This window comes from Chlorocebus sabaeus, chromosome 16 (genome assembly GCF_047675955.1).
Source record: "Chlorocebus sabaeus isolate Y175 chromosome 16, mChlSab1.0.hap1, whole genome shotgun sequence".
In the NCBI taxonomy this organism is placed as follows: Eukaryota; Metazoa; Chordata; class Mammalia; order Primates; family Cercopithecidae; genus Chlorocebus; species Chlorocebus sabaeus.
In genome coordinates this window covers 46,953,119-46,967,306 of record NC_132919.1, presented here as the reverse complement: position 1 = coordinate 46,967,306, position 14,188 = coordinate 46,953,119, and the positions used below count along the sequence as shown (strand labels likewise).

Here is a 14,188-nt window from a genome sequence, read left to right as displayed (position 1 = left end):
CCAGAAATTATGAAAAATCTCCTTGATACTCACTGTTCAGGCTATTGGGTCTGTTCTGTGCTTCAGCAATGGTTTTGAAATGGAGATAATGCTCTTCACCCCTCATTAAAGCCTTAGGCTCCCATCTTCTTACATAGATTTATTATTGTAATTTAAAAAATTACTAGATGGAGGAAAAAGAGCCTACAAAGAAGTCCTACTCTTTAGAAGAGTATTTTTATTTTTGTTGAAGAAGTACATGCCCGTAATTTTAAAAAGTCAAGTAATGCTAAAATACTTATTTAAAAAATACCCAGTTTTCCCCTCTTAATAGCCTTCCTCCATCTTTCCAGAAGTAGTCACTTTTAGCTTTTAATCTTTTTTCTTCTGATATTTACCTTGATATTTCTAAATAATATAGACATACTGCTCTCTCTTGATTAATCACTTCTAGACAGTGTTTATTATGGGAGATGAGACTTTTAAATCTCTATTACCACCTGCTATCTCCTACCCTCCCAATATAATTATAAGACTACATTGCCATAGTAAAGTCCATATTTACTGTTCTTAGCATATTGTTTGATCTTACTCATTCTGGATGAGTTAAGAGGATATTATTTTACTTCCTTCTTGAACAACTTATTTTTCCAAAAATTGGTAAGTATCTCATTTATTTTTACTTATTTTATTTTCAGGAATCTTGGGCTAAATCTTTCCACATCTTGCCATAGTTCTATAAAATTCCACTCAATTCAATTTTTCTACATGTGTTACAGGACCAACACCTTTATATGCGTGCTATGCAGTAGCAGACCAATATGCTGAGACAGCAGGGTTTGAAGCAGAGAAAGAGTTTAGTGATTTCAGGGTGTCAAGTGAGGAGATGGGAGGAGACCCTCAAATCCATTTGTCCAAGGAGTTCTGGGCTGGGGTTTTTAAGGGGATTATGGAAGGTGAGGGGTTGGAAAATCAGTGTCGCTGATTGGTTGAGGTAAAGGGAATTAAATTATCAGGATGAGGAAACTACACTTTTTTTGGGTGAGTCAGCTTCTCATGGGGTCCTTCAGACCAGCTGATGTCAGTAATTCCACTGGTACACAGGACATGAAAGAATATCTTAAGTGGCTAACTTCTCCTAGATCCTTTCTTCCCTTGCTTTAGTCATAAAGAGTTGTTCCCTGAATGTCATCCTGGCTGTTCCTTCTGCCTTTCTCCTATCTTGAATCTCCTATTTCCTGGATGCGATGTATTCTTTTTTTTTTTTTTTTTTTAACTCCATCATTTTTGTGGAGCCAATTTCCTGTAGTTTTCTGAGAAAGGGAAGTATGGCAGATATATTTTATAAGATTCTGTCCTTTTTGTTCTACTTTAAAAATTGATTGATAGTTTAAATGGGTATAGAATTTTATGTTGGAAACTTTTTCTCAGAATGTGCAATGTGTTATTCTGCCTTCTTCTAGCTTCCAATATTGCTTTTTAAAAATCTGATACTATTCTCTTTCTTCATTTTTTTCGTGATTTGTTTTTTTTCTGGAAACTTTTAAGATCTTTTGAAATCTTTTTATCCATAATGTTCTGAAATTTCACAAATGATGTGCTTTTATTCATTCAGTATGTTACATTCTTGTTGTGTTCTTTCAATTTGAATGATTGTTCAAATGGAAAAATTTCTTGTAGTATTTCTTTGATAATTTTCTTTTTTTTTCTTCTTTTAAGAGACAGGATCTCACTCCATTGCCCAGGCTGGAGTGTGGTGGCACAATTATAGCTCACTGTAACTTTGCACTTTTGGGCTCAAATAAGCCTCCTGCCTCAGCTTCCTGAATAGCTAGGACTACAGGGATATGCCACCACACCCAGCTAATTTAAATTTTTATTGATTGATTGATTGATTGATTGTAGAATGGGATTTACTGTGTTGCCCAAGCTGGTCTTAAACTTCTGGGCTCATGCTGTCCTCCCACATGACACTCCCAAAGTGCTAGGATTGCAGCCATGTGCCACCCACTCTGTTGAGCCCCATTTTTTTCTCTGTTTTTGGAATTCCTATGAGGCAGGTATTGTCCACTTGGATTGATCCTCCGTTTTCCTCAGTTTTCCTCTCCTAATGTCCACTTCTATCTTTTTGTTCAATAATTTAAAAAGTCTGGAGATAATATTTAAATTTCTAAGAGCTTACTCATATTCTCTGACTGTTTTCTTTAGGAAGATAGTAGCCTATCTTTCTTCACCCTCTAAAGTCATTGGTTATCGTTAATTATAATTTTCTTAACATTTTCTCTTGCTTCTTATCTTGTCTCTGTTTATCCCCACTGTTCTTTTCATCCTGTTTGTTTTGGCCTCTGTCTTTCACGTTGACAGCTGCCCCAAAGCCTGGTGCCCATTCATATTTAAGAATGAGGCACTAAAAACCTGATTAGACTTGGGCTAGTCTTGTTGACTTATAGAGTTTCAAGTAGGAAAATTTGTTGGCCAGCCAGATTGCCCCAAATGTCATTATTTATAGGTTTTCCCTTCAATCCTCCACCCCCAGGGTGTTTTAGTTTTTAAAATCTTCTTGGAGAATGGAAGGCTAAATGTTAATGTTCTGAAGCTGGAGCTGGGAAAATAATTGGAGTCTCAGATTCAGGATACAGTATTCAGTTCATTTTCCCTGGTTTGAGTTTGATTTGCATGCCCTCCTCTGGGCCTGGTGTCCCTGAGATGAGGCAAGTCTGGTTCAACTCATGTAGAGAATCTATATCCCATCTCCTGATGGGATGTTTCCGAGGGGATAATTTCTTTATAGCACACAGTGATGGTTCTACTCTTGCCTTCTAGGTACCTGGTGTCTCCAGTTCCTTAGTTTTTCTTGGATTCTTCAGGGTATGTTAGCCCTCTTCTCACTGTTAAGTCCCTCTAAAGACACTTCTGTGTTAGTTCAGTCTGCCCTGCTGAGCCATTTACTATTCTTCTATTTGCTTTCTTGATTTTTCTCATGTGCTTCTGGGTTACAGATGTCACCTAGTCTCATATGAAAATGGAATTTGTGTTCCTTTTTCCTGTTCTCTTTGTTTTGTAGTAGGAGGGTCCTTTTATGAACACAAGAACATTATATGTTAGAAAAAGAGTGTGTGACTTACCTATATTTATCCCCAAAATGTCCCTCAGAACCAGGGTGACCATACAACTTCTAGGACACTTCAGAAGTAAGCTGGAACAGGGAACAGGGTTACCTGCTGAGACAACAGGTGCAAACTGGGACTGTCTTGGGAGAACTGGGACATATGATCGCTCTGCATAGATCTCAAACTTTCTTTCAATTTCTGTAGTACCAACTGAATAATATATAATTTTTTTTCAAAAAAGATAAAACTCTCTTTTTAAAAAATTATTTTTAATGCAGTGTCCTTTATCTTGGATTCTGGCACAGATCCACAGGGACTAGACCAGACAATGAGCTGAAAGATAGACATTATGCTGTACTCAAAGTTGCCCCTCCCTTCCTGACCCTCTATTCTGTTTGGTTCAAACTTTCCCCTTCAACTCTTTCTTCCCCTGGGATGGATTATTTCCCAGGGGACTCCTTAGTGCCTCATGCAAACTGATCCTTGGAAGACCTGCCCCACCAGCCCAGATGTGTTTGAATTATAATGAATACAGCTTAGGCTTTAAGTCTGGACCTCTGTGAGTGAATGCAGTCATGCCTGTACTCCTTTCTTGGGGTTTGCAGGAAAACAGGGATTGCAACAAGTTGAATTCAGAAGTCCTCTTGGGAAGTTTATCACAGGCAAGAGATACACGCTGCAACTCCACCACCCTTCCCGCTGCTCCCTGCTTCCCCAGGTCTTTATCTTGAGACCTTGGAGCTTCTCTTCCACTTTTTGCTTGCAAGCCCTTTTCCTCTGTCCCTTAATTTACTACAGTTCAGTTTATTTCACCAAAAATACATTGGTGCCTACTGCATGTTAGACACTGGATGAGTTCTGAAGGCAAGGCATCCTTGCTATTAAGGATCTTATAGCCTAGATGTGCCTAGGCATAAGAGGGTCAATATTTTTGAAAGATCTTCCTTAGAGGTGATTTTCTTTCATATAGGAATAGGAGGCAGGAATCCCTTCTGGTATGGGGAGAAAGAACTGGGAGTAGAGAGGAGAATCAAGGGATGGTGGAAGCACCCAGAGAGGTTGGTAGGGGAACATCCAGTGGCAGAGAACGTCACATTTCTTAAGCCATAGACTAAGAAAATTGCAAGGCCTTTGGAGATGCTCCAGTTGCACTATGGTGTCTGTTATCACAGTGGTTGAGGCCGGATGTAGATTAGACATGGCTGAGGGAAGTTTCCATGTAGCTGGGCCCGAGAGAGTTCTCCAGTTCCTCAGGGTCCATGGACAATGTCCAGGGAATGAGAGGCTCCCTAGAGCCTCAGTGAGGGCTGTGCACTTGCTAGAGAGGCAAGGAGCTGAGGGAGCCTCATGTTAGAACAGAAAGACCATAGAGGGTAGGGCATCGTAATGAGAGGCTTTGGCTGGGAATACATTCTTCTCTGGGAGTCCTTTTTCTTTAATGCTTCCTTCAGTCTAATCTATTACTGTTTGCAGCCTTAAAATCGTAGGATTTTACAATCCTTAGAGGCCCCTGACTCAATCTCTGTTTCTCTCTCTCCCTCCCTCTTCCTTCTTATTAAAAGCAGAAAAAAAATTTGAGCTTTTCTTCGACTTCTTTTCCAGAGCTATAGGCTCAGTTGGCACATGCTCTGGCTTCCAAGTTATGCCAGGTGACAAGTGTAATGTTTTGCCATGGAATATTGTAGGTCTCCATCTTTCCACTCTGAGAATAGTTTCCTCTCTGCCTGCCACCTGAGTGCTAAGCCAATACTGTGTTTAGTTTTTATCATGTCAGTATTCCTGTTCAAGTTACCAACTTCTGTATTAAATAGAATGTCAGCTGTTGTAACAATAATCCTCCAAGTCATAGTGGCTTCTCACAGTTGGAACTGTTTTCCCATGTGAAGTGCAAATGTGTTTTCCTGATCATCAGGCAGTTGTCCCACAGGCAAAGATTCAGGGACCCAGAGAGTCGTTCCACTCAGAGTCTCCTGCATTTAGCCAGGAAATGAAGAAAGACTATGGGTGGTCATGCCTAGTAGGTGTCTATGGGCCAGCCCTGAACGTGGCACTAATATTTCTGTTCGTATGTTATTGGCTGGAAGAGAAAATGGGTTTGGTGAAGAGTGAGCCAGTCTTTGCCAAGCATCCTTATTTAACTGCCATGTGCATATGCTTTAATAGTGGGACATACCCTAGATCCTTTTGGAAACAAGCATGTTAAAAATTAATTTTGAAAGACACATACTTTGCCTCTCTTCTTCCAGATTTTTTTTTTCTATAAGATGTAAGGCAGAGAATAATTATTTAATGGTCTGCTCTCAGTTTGAGAAGCCCAGGAATATGGAAGGACACTTGTGGTCCTTTCCTGCCTGTGAGCTGGGTCCCTGCCATTGGTAATGGTCAGACCACAGAAGCCTCCTGAGTACCTAATTCCGGTTTAGAGACTTTCTCCAGTGTAAACGTTCTTCTTCATTTGTAAATGGCCTCATTCTTCTGAGTCTCCCTTATCACTGACCAACCTTTCATCTAGCTTGGTTTGGATTCATGGGTGAGGCTTTGGTTTGTGTACTTTTATTTTGATTCAGCACTGGTTTTAAATTTTGGGATTTTTTCTTTTTGTAATTTCTCTTTCGACTCACAAGTCATACCTGGTTAGCACTGTTCCTCTGCCCCAAATGGTCCAGGGTAGGAGATTTTGAAGGCCCTGGAGCTCCAAGATGACCTCTCCTGGGCATTGCCCTTGGCAGGTTGAGGACTCTGGGAGGATTGTGGACAGTGAGATCTTTGTTCTTGGCTTGTGTTCTCATTCCACCCCACACCCTGGGCCCCTCCTGGCCTTGTCCTCTCCCTTGGCCTGGCTGCCCTTGCAGCAAGCTGGGAGTATCCAACTGCCTCCTGATGGGCCATCTGTAGGCATATTTGCTTTCTGGCAAATTTCTTTGCATAAGCAGCTTTTAAGCGTGATTTGTGTGACCCATCCAGGTTTCTGATTTTCAAATCACATCCTGAATATTTACTGTACCTCTTTGGTTCACTATTTTCTGCAAAATTGGAACCCTTTCCCTCTCTGCCAATATACTCTTTTGAGCCTTTTACATAATAAAAGGCTAGAGTTTCAGCATTAATCATTGTGATTAATGTGATTCCACTAATAACCTTTTTCTACTTGGGAAGGCTCCCATTATGGCTCTATTTTGTGTCTGGCCTTGGGCCAGCTTCTAACCCAATGATCCAGATTTTTATCGGCTTCATGATTCCTCAGCATGGACATTAACCTCTCCTGTATTCACTTTCTCCTACAGATTTCAGGCAGAGCCAATCCTCCAAACCTTCTGCTGACCCACCCTTGAATAAAATGGGGCTGGCTACCCTGGGGAGGGAAGGTCTGCCTCTCTCTCTCTGTGTGCTCAGACACAAGCCTATTCAGGGATTCTTGATGGTTTCCCCAAAGGTGATGTCAAGTCACATCCAGGCTTCATAATTCTTTGGCTTACCACTCACCCTTATAATTAATCATGGAACCTTGCCAGAAACTTTTTTCCTCAAGACCGTTTTTCAAGGAGAACATTCAAAGGACTCTTTGGCTTAAACTGTTCACAAACTCTGGACTCCCTTCTTTCAGGCACAGTAGAGGAAATAGGCTGGCTCTCCAAAGAAGTAATATGAGATAAGGAGAATTATGTGGTCTTTGAGATCATACAGCATTAGTTGTGTGACCTTGATAAAATTAGGTAACTTCTTTGAGTCTCAATTTCCTCATTTGTGAAATGGGAGTATGATTATCTATCTTGCAGGGTTGGGATGAGGATTAAATGGAGTAATGCATCTAATGTAACTGCTGGTTCCATTTCCAGTAAGATAGGAGTCTAAGTAGTCTGAAAACCTTCCTACTAGAAAATACCTAGAAATGTTCAATAGAATGTAATGGACATCCTTTTATTTTTTCACCATTAGATTTTATTCTTGATTTTTACATCTATTCTCATTCATATTGATATGGAAAAAAGACTGTTCGATAGTCACACATTATACGTAAATTCAAATGCACATTATAACACATTGAGCAACTATGACGTAAGATATTTAGTTGTTTTATACCAATGTAGGCTTACTAGTAGTTTTCAGAAAGGATTAGTTTCCCAGTGTTCATTCATAAACATTAGAAATTGTCATAAGTGATAACAAAATTTAACCTGAACAAACATCTTTTCAAATGCCTAGAACCAGAGGGAGCTGAAAACTAGGGCCGATAGTCATGCAGTCTCAGAGGATCCAGAGTTTATTGTTGCTAGTAAATAATGGGCTTGGATTTTTTTTTTTTTTTGCTAGGCCATTGTTTATTTATTTTAAAAATAATTTTAGATTCAAGGGGTATATGTGCATGTTTGTTACATGGATATTTTGCATAATTGTGAGGTTTGGGCTGTGGTGTAACATTACCCAAATAGTAAACATTGTACCCAATAGGCCATTTTAAAAGTTTTGTCTGTATTATTTTGAGACAGGGTCTCACTCTGTTGCCCAGGCTGGAGTGCAGTGGTGTGATCATGGCTCACTGCAACCTTGACCTCCTGGGCTCAAGTGATCCTCCTACCTCAGCCTCCTGTGTAGCTGGGATTACAGGCATGCGCCACCATTCCCAGCTAATTTTTGTATTTTTTTTTTTTTTTTTTTTTTTTTTTTTTATAGAGTTGTGGTTTCACCATGTTTCCCAGGCTGGTCTCAAACTCTTGGGCTCAAGCAGGAGTTGAGCTCAAGAAGGCTCAATCTTCCTGCCTTGGCCTCCCAAAGTGCTAGGATTATAGATGTGAGCCTCTGCACCCAGCCCAACAGGTAATTTTTAAAATCCTTACCCTCCTCCCATCCCTCCTCCTTTTGGAGTCCTCAGTGTCTATTATTTCCATTTTTATGTCTGTGAGTTTAGCTGTTACTTTTAAGTCAAAACATGTAGTATTTGATTTTCTGTTTCTGAGTTATTTCATTTAGGATAATGGCCTCTAACTCTATCTATAATGCTGCAAAGAACATGATTTCAATTTTTTTATGACTGCATAGTATTTTATGGTGTATATATCCCATATTTTCTTTATCTGATCATCTGCTGATGGACACTTAGGTTGATTCCATGACATTGCTATTGTGAACAGTGCTGTGACAAACACGAGTGCAGTTATCTTTTTTTTTTTTTTTCAATTTGGGAGCAGGTACTGTTTATTAACCAACAAGCTTAGAAAAATAATCATGGTAGACACCTTAGTTCAGTCTTCTAGTAAGACTGTTGATCTGGTCCTCCCTGTTGCCGGCATCTCCACTTCTACAAAATGGTCTTTTTCTTCATTCCCCTCATGGACAAGATAATTTGAAGGGCCACAGGAAGTTATTGGCTTCTTTGAAGCGTTTTCCAACAGTATAGATCTCATGAATCAGCTCCTCTATGCAGATGATGCTATATTTACCAAGAGATCGAGCAATCAAAGTGTTATCTGTCAAAGCAACTCACTTCTTATTGATTTTGCCATAACTACGCTTGTAAATTAGTTCATTTACCTACTTCAGATTTGGGTACGCCCATGCAATATGTGGCTCTACAATCCTCAGCATGTTAACTGAAGCCTTGTTGAGCTTCACAAAGGTTCCATTGAAGATTTGATTAAGGCGAAGAAGCTGTAACAGCTTTCGGACCTTTGGGCTCACACCATTGGTACCTCTGATCCTGATGACAAATGTCAACTTGGGTTCTGCAGGTACACAGAAGTTGCCAGCTTTTCTTGCCATCCTTGCCATTTGAATTTCGGTTCTGCGCAACTGCCTATATTCCTTGTGATAGTGCTTTGCTTTTTTATAGATAAGCTTGCTCCTTGCCTTTCGAAGCATCTTTTGGGCAAACTTCTTTCTCAGGTGCTTGATCTTCAGCTCTGTGAAATTCCTTCTCTTTTTCTTAAGGGCTTCTGGCACAGCAGGAACGTTCTTCTTCTTCTCTTCTACGCCCTCCATGGTTCTAGCCTGAAAAAGAGCGGTATCTTTTTAATATAACAATTTCTTTTCCTTTGGGTAGATGCCCAGTATTGAGATTGCTGGGTCAAATGGTAATTTTACTTTCAGTTCTTCAAGAAATCTCCATACAGTTTTTCATAGAGGTTGTACTAATTTACTTTCCCACCGACAATGTATAAGGCTTCTGGATTTTAAAGCTCAAATGGATATGGGAGATGAGATCTTGAGCCCTTGTGTGGCAGGAAATTGGAACGGAGATCACGGAAAAAATCTGGGGCATTGAAAAGCTACACCTTTGGAGAAATTGATAGATAGAAAAAAGCTCACTCACTGGCAGATATACTATAGTGAGATTTATTTGTCTTCTCTTGAGTTCCGAGTGGGGGATAAATTTCCCCTTGAGAATGCATAACAATATTCATTGACAACACACTTTTTTGCACACGTTTGAGATTCTAATGTATTCTACTTGCATGATCTTGGGAGCCATTAAACTGAAAAATGAACATGGCACTGGTTCTAGGCAAGTAATATCCTTGGAATGACCACAGAAGCAAATACAAAACTACCCTGGAGAGCTGAATGGACCCTTAACTCAGGCTGCTTGGTATTTGCACAGATAGAACTCTACTAGAATTGAACTCAAAAACCAAAGTTACAAAATGCACAAGGAAACCATCTGCCATATCTAAGAGCCACTAGGCAAAAGAGACAGCAGGATTGGAACCCCAAGAGCTTCCAGTAACAGAGCTATTAGTGGAGACCATGAAATGAGTATACCAAGAAAATCATCAAGGTTATAATAGAAGAAAGTGAGAATATCAGGAAAAATGAAGCAGGAGAACCAAAGGGACCTTGAAATGAAAAATGCGGTCATTGAAATTAAAGCTCAGTGGGCAGAGTAAAGAGTCAATTGGCCACAGTGGTGAGAACAGGACTGAACAGAAATGCTTGCAATCAGTAGATGCTCCTAAATTTCTACCAATCTCTCTTTGGGAAGCATTGAGGTGTTAGTTTCTTGGGAGGTGAAGAGGGTTTAGAACCATCTATGTTCATTTTTAGGTCAGCAAATAAATTTTTGAAAAATTAATAGACTTTATTTTTTAGAGCAGTTTTAAGTTCACAGGAAAATTGAGGGAAATATACAGAGAGTTGCCATATACCTCCATCCCTACACATGCACAACCTCTGCCACTATGGATTTGTGGCCCTAGATTGGTACATTTGTTACAATTGATGAACCTACACTGACACATCATTATCACTTAAAATCTACAGTTGACATTAGGATTCACTCTTGATGTTGTACATTTTGTGGGTTTTGACAAATACATAATGACGTGTATCCATTAGGGTATCCTACAGAATAGTCTTATTGCCCTAAAAATCTTCTGGGTTCTGTTTATTCATCCTTCTCCTCCCTTAACTCTTGGCAACCATTGATCTTTTTATTGTCTTCATAGTTTGCCATTTTCAAATGTCATATTTTTGGAGTCACAAATTTTCTGATTAGCTTCTTTCACTTAGAATATTTAAGCTTCCTCCATGTCTGCCATAGCTTGATAGCTCATTTCTTTCTTTTTTTAAATTTTACGCTAAGTTCCAGGATATGTGTGCAGAAGTTGCAGGTTTGTTACGTAAGTATATATGTGCCATGGTGGTTTACTGCACTATCTACCCGTCGAAGGTCCCTCAGACTCTTCGGTAATCTTGTTCTAGCCTGTGCAATTTACATGGGAAAGAGGCACTTTCTATTCTTCTATTTGCTGTACTCCTTTGTGGATTATTTCCAACAGAGGTCAGGGTTTTCTATTATTAAATATCGAAAGAGCTTAATGGGTGATATAAAGTCATAGAAGCATTCCAAAGCCCAATTTATCAGCTAACCAGAGGCAGCTAATGGAAGTCTCCATCCACCAGTAAGTTTGATGCAGTGAGATGGTGGTAGGTGGAGCTGAAAGAGAGAGGAAGACTGTAAAATTTCTTTGGCTTGAACAGGGCTCACCTACAGTGGTGTAACTAGTAAGACAGGTTCCCTGATGCAAAGCATAATTGGTACCTCTTACATGTAACCAATAGAGCAGCCCTCCTTTTCTAGCTGGGAAAGTGGGTTTAGCTAAGAAAGGATGAGGTTTCCTGGATGGAGGGAGTAGGAAGAAAGTGAATCTCTCCTTTTTGGTGGTGTGGTGTAAATTTGCCAAAGAAAACACTATAGACCTCACAGTGTTGTAGATCTGAGCAAGGTTACCTGTGTTACCCTAAGCTTTTCTTGCTTCCGTGTCCTCCCTACTTCCTCCCCTTTTCCCCTCCCACTTCCAGCTGTTTTCCTGGCAGTCTGTGTGCAATGGTGGTGGCCAGTGTTGCTACTTTCTGGAGACGTCTGCTGGAAGATCCATAAGATGATGGATTTCTTATCTTTAACTTCCACAGATGACCTCTTGTCTTGGACACAGGTGTGCCAGTCACACACAGCCCAGGAGTCTTGCTGAAGTGGATCATGTGCATTACCTTAGAACCACCATTGCCCTTCAACATTCTCTTTATAGGGGATAGAAGAAACTATTTTTATTTATTCAAGGCAACATGGTTCCTGAAGCGATACTGCTCTTAGGTTCTGGATAGACTGCTATAGCAATGTTTCCTTGTCTACCAGGAACAAAAGGTAGGGCACAGGGTCCAGGAGAGGAGCATAAGAAAACTTTGATATCTACCAGGTAAGTCTCTACAATCGAAGCATAGGATTTCAGGATTTTTACAATGACTGCTTTAAGTTCTCTCATTTTACAGATTAGAAATGAAAGTAAATGACTTAGTTGTTCAAGGTCACGGAGCTAGTGGCAGAGCCAGAACCTGATCCTAGGTCTTTTGATGGGAACTCCTTCATTTTAATGATAGATCATGTATGGCCTACCTCTTGAAACCCTAGATTCAACGCTGCATGATGGCTGCCAGAAAAATGCCAGTCCTTCTGGGTGAGTTGGATAGAGAGGGGAGATGGTAACTAACCACTTATCCAATATCTATTTCCTTTCTTTATTATTAGCAAAATTCCAGCTAAAAGATGATGATGCATCCACTAAGAAACTATATTTACCAGGTTTTTTTTTTTCCAGATGGGATGACCATGTGACACAATTCTGGGTAATGAGATGTAGGTGACGTCACTGGGTGGAATTGCTGAGAAGGTTCCCTTACAGCAGGGAAGACCCAGCGAATATGCCACTTCTCTTTAACCCTCTTCTTTTTGCCTAGAATTTGGATGACGTATTAGAGGCAGAATAATCTTCCAGTCACCATTAGGTCAAGAGAATCGCAAGGGTTTGGCTTGAGCTTGAGCCAAAGTTCATGCAATTCTCTTGGTCTAATGGTGACTGGAAGACAAAATTGTACTCAGAGCTGCTGAACTAATATCAGCAACCGCCTACTTTCTGAGTTGATTAAGCTACTATAAATTGAGCTTCCTATTGTTTGTCAAACATATTCCTCTGATAGAGCAAAAAAACTGTGTACATATACCTTTGTTCCCCCCCCCATAGCCTTTTACATTATTAAGTAGTATTACCTGTGTTAGTAAACTGATTATTAGAGAGTGAGCTTGTTTACATTACCAGAGGATTTTTCCTATTACCAAAAGATTACAGGGATCACAGAAAAGATCTTTCAGTTGCATTTTTTAAGTGTTTGTTTATTGATCATTTCATACTATCAGAGAAAAAACTAAAAGCAGAGTTGTTCCATGCTATTGCTCATTAAGAATCAATCAGAAACAACAATAAAACAAATCTGAAAGTATAATGATCAAAAGAAGACATTCATATTACTAGTTAATTTTTTTTTAGAAACCGGGCAGAAAACTCAAATGTTATGTGCCCTGGTTCAATGCCAGACACCTGGCTACCCTAGTACAGTAGACTTGAATACATTTATTTCTCAACATGTGTCATTTTTTCTATGAAACCTACTCCAATAATTTTCTCCCCGTTTCTGTTAAAAGCTCCTGTATCCTCCTGGACATCCAACTTGAAATTGCCATTGTCCTTTCTCCCCCCTCTGCAACATTCAATCAGTTTTCAAATCTTGGGTGGGTTGGGAATATGGAGAAAAGGATCCAAAAATGGATTTATCCAGTTATTCTCTGTAACCTCAATTTCATATGCTCTTTGGTGTGACCACTCATTAGCTGCTTGCATGGGAAATATCAATTTGTATGATGGTGACATTTGAGGCTTATGTGATTGCTTTGATCTATTAGTTTTGGAGACCAAACACCCCAATTACAGCCAACAGAACACTTTTAATTGGGACACAGAGGTAAAAGGACTTTCTGTTGCCATAGTTTCAGAGGCACATATGTGGTCAGCTGCCTAATGCTGGATTTATTTTCAGACATAAGATATGATTGACGGTGAGCTCTGGTGACTCAGGGACATCTGCTGTTCTGGTAGGAGTAGAGTGTGGCCCTGAAGCTCAGCTAAAACCAGTCTTAGGCAGAGCACATTCTGTAATGGTGCTGCTTTCAATGCATTTAGTTTTCTATCCTTAGGTCCACGTCTGAAGAGGAAATCTTAACCTACCCACTAATGAGTACTTTGCCAATAGACTATTGTTCTGAGTGGCAGGGAAAAAAGAAAAGAAAAGAAAAAGGGGCAGTGTGAATTTCTAAGGAAGTTAGTGACTTCAGCACTGGGATCTAGTTCCTATCCTTGGAGAATCTCATGGAAATGGCCATGGGTATAAAGGAAGGAGAAATCTGCATAGGACGTGAGAAATGTTTGTAGACACATATGCCAGAAACCGTAGCCTGTCTGCTGAATATGGATCTAAAGAAGGACTGATTGGATTCATGACTTCTTTTATACTTAAAACCAGTGTGTCTGGGAGGTGAGCAGGAGATATTTTGCCAGAATTCAGACATCTTTGCATTCTGAGGGATGCCAACTGGAGGCAAGAGTGGGCAGCAGCCAGTCAGAGAGAAATGTCTGGATCATGCAAGAAGCCCATTAAGTGTTCTATGCCAGTGTGGTACCTACTTACCAACTGCAGTTGGCACAGATGTTTCTGCCAGACAACGCATGGGAGCACTCCCCGGCTGACTCTTGGCTGCCACTCTAGCATGGCAAATA

At 40.1% G+C, this 14,188-nt stretch overlaps 1 pseudogene; it reads right to left on the bottom strand.

The window, feature by feature from the left end:
* Positions 1 to 8,288: 8,288 nt before the first annotated feature.
* On the bottom strand, positions 8,289 to 9,135 carry LOC103242908 (large ribosomal subunit protein uL30 pseudogene; annotated as a pseudogene).
* Between the last annotated feature and the right edge of the window lie 5,053 nt (positions 9,136 to 14,188).